The sequence below is a fragment of the Solanum dulcamara genome, chromosome 1, assembly GCF_947179165.1.
Source record: "Solanum dulcamara chromosome 1, daSolDulc1.2, whole genome shotgun sequence".
Classification (NCBI taxonomy): Eukaryota; Viridiplantae; Streptophyta; class Magnoliopsida; order Solanales; family Solanaceae; genus Solanum; species Solanum dulcamara.
In genome coordinates, this window is record NC_077237.1 from 72,980,225 (window position 1) to 72,983,013 (window position 2,789).

The following is a 2,789-nucleotide window of genomic DNA, read 5'->3' on the forward strand; positions in this document are numbered from 1 at the left end:
CTCGTCAGGTAAGAATTTCAATAAAGTGAAAGATTTTATAAAGAAGGTAGAAGGAGTGCAACGGGACAGGTAGGCCAAGACTTTGGTTAAGAAGCCCAAAAATATAGGAAACTTTCAGGGATTCTATTCTAGAGGGTCAAGCAGGTCATCGATTTTAGCCTGACTGATCCAGTTAGCGATGACCATTTTTACAAGTAGTTTTTCAGGTACTCCATAGTAGAATCCTACTCAAGAAGGCAAGAGCTTTTTTTATGCAGATATCAGGCCATTATTTGAGTGCAGCTATTTTAATTGTGGAAAGAAGGGGCACATAAGAAGAGAGTGTCCCCATTTTTATAGGATAGATTCAACATCGCAGCAAGCCAGAGCAGTGGTACCCATGGGCAGAGGTGATAAAGGTAGATGACATCCACAAGGTAGGCGAGGAGAAAATCCAAGAGGCCGTGAAGGCCAAGATAACGACAATGCAAGTCGAGGAGTAGTGCAACCAGGCAGGGAGGTGGCCCATCAGGATGACAAAGCACTCAGTTTTATGCTTTTTTGGGAAAGACTGAGTCTAATATATCTGATGCGGTGATCACATGTATTATTCTCTTCTGTGACTGGATGGATATTATTTTAGTTGATCTGGGTTCCACTTATTCATATGTGTCGGTGCGATATGCCTTGGGTTTTGATGCGATTTGTGATGTGCTTGATTCTTCCATCCATGTTTCTACCCCTATTGGAGAATTTGTTATAGTCACCCATGTATATCGTGCTTGTCATGTTATGTTTATGGGTTCTAGACTCAGGTTGACTTAATGATTCTAGACATGACTGATTTTGATGTGATCTTAGTCATGACTTTGTTGTCCCTCTATTATATTGTACTTTAACTATAATGCTAAGATTGTGACTCTAGAGATCCCGAAAAGGGAAAGGTTAAAGTGGGAAGAGGTGTACAAGCCTAAGCCAGCTAAGGTCATATCCTTTCTCGGGGCTAAAAAAATGGTAGGGAAGGGTTGTTTGGATTATTTGGCTAACCTTCGGGAAGTTAAAGTTGAGTTTCCCTCTATTGGATCTATTCCGATAGTATATGAGTTTTAGGAAGTGTTTTCTACCAACTTGCCTGGTATACCTCCTGATAGAGACATAGATTTCTGTATTGACTTGGAGCTGGGCACTCGCCTAATCTCTATTCCTCCTTACCGAATAGCTCTAGCAGAGTTGAGAGAGCTTAAGGCTCAAATCCAAGAACTTCTTGATAAGCGATTTATCCATCCTAGTGCTTCTCCGTAGGATGCTTTGATTATGTTAGTTAAAAAAAGATGGTAGCATGAGAATGTGCATAGATTATGGGCAGCTAAATAGGGTCACCATTCAAAATAAATACTCGTTACCTCGCATATAAGTACTTTTTTGATCAGTTGCAGGGTGCATCAGTCTTTTCAAAAATTGATCTAAGGTCTGGGTACTATCAAGTGAAGATTAGACTTGAGGATGTATCCAAAATAGCTTTTAGAACCAGATATAGGCATTATGAGTTTTTGGTGATGTCATTTGGGATGACTAATGCACCTTCAGCCTTCATGAGCTTGATTAATAGAGTATTCAAGCTATTCCCAGATTCATTCGTGATCGTATTTATATATGATATTATGGTGTACTCGAAGAGTGAGGAAAAGCATGTGAACCATCTTCGCATTGTTTGGGTGTCCTGGGAAAACAAAAATTGTATGTAAAATTCTCTAAGTATGAATTCTAGTTGACTTCATTTTCCTTTTGGGGCATGTTGGTTTGAAAAAAGGAGTAATAGGTAGCTTCACAAAATATTGAAGTGGTCAAGAACTGAAGTCGGCTTGGCCCTATGACTGAAGTTAGGAGTTTTGTGGGACTTGCCAGTTATTATCACCAGTTCGTGAGGAACTTTATTTTTATCGCTACCCATTTAATAGGCTGACTCAGAAGGAGGTACCATTTGAGTGGAATGATAAATATGAGGAGAGATTCTAAAAGCTCAAGACACTTCTAACCACATCACCTATTTTGACCCTGCTAGTTGAAGGTAAAGATTTTTTTATTTATTGTGATGCTTCATATTCAGGTTTGGATGTTATGTTGATGAAGGATAAGAATGTTATAGCCTATGCCTCGCGGTAGTTGAAGTTTTATGAGAGAAACTATCTGAATCATGACTTGGAGTTGGCAGCGATAGTGTTTGCTCTAAAAATCTAGAGGCATTGTGTTTATGGTGTAAAGTGTGAAGTGTTTACTAAACACTACAGTCTACAACATGTGTTCATTCAGAAATACTTGAACCTAAGGTAGCGAAGATGGATGAAGTTGCTCAAGGATTATGATGTCACAATCCAGTATCATCCAGGTAAGGATAATGTGGTGACACATGCATTAAGCCAAAAATCTATTAGCATGGGCAGTCTAGCCTGTTTGGGAGCCTTCAAGTGGCCCATGGCTAGAGAGATTCAAGCCTTGGAGGCTAAATTCATGAAGCTAGGTATCTCAGAAAGAGTGGGGTGCTAGCTAGTGTTGATCTAAGGCCTACCTTTATTGAAGAGATTAAGGCCAAGTAGTTTGAGGATGTAAACTTGAATTTGATATTAGAGAAAAGGTCAGGTTGGTCAAGTCCCAGGATGCAGTCATTGATCCAGGCGGGGTGCTTAACTTTAGGGAAAGGATTTGTTTTTTCAGGTAGATGGTTTAATTCAGAAAGTATCCAAATCTCATGATTCGCGGTATTCTATTCATCCAAGAGTGACCAAGATGTATAATGACTTAAAGTGACTGTA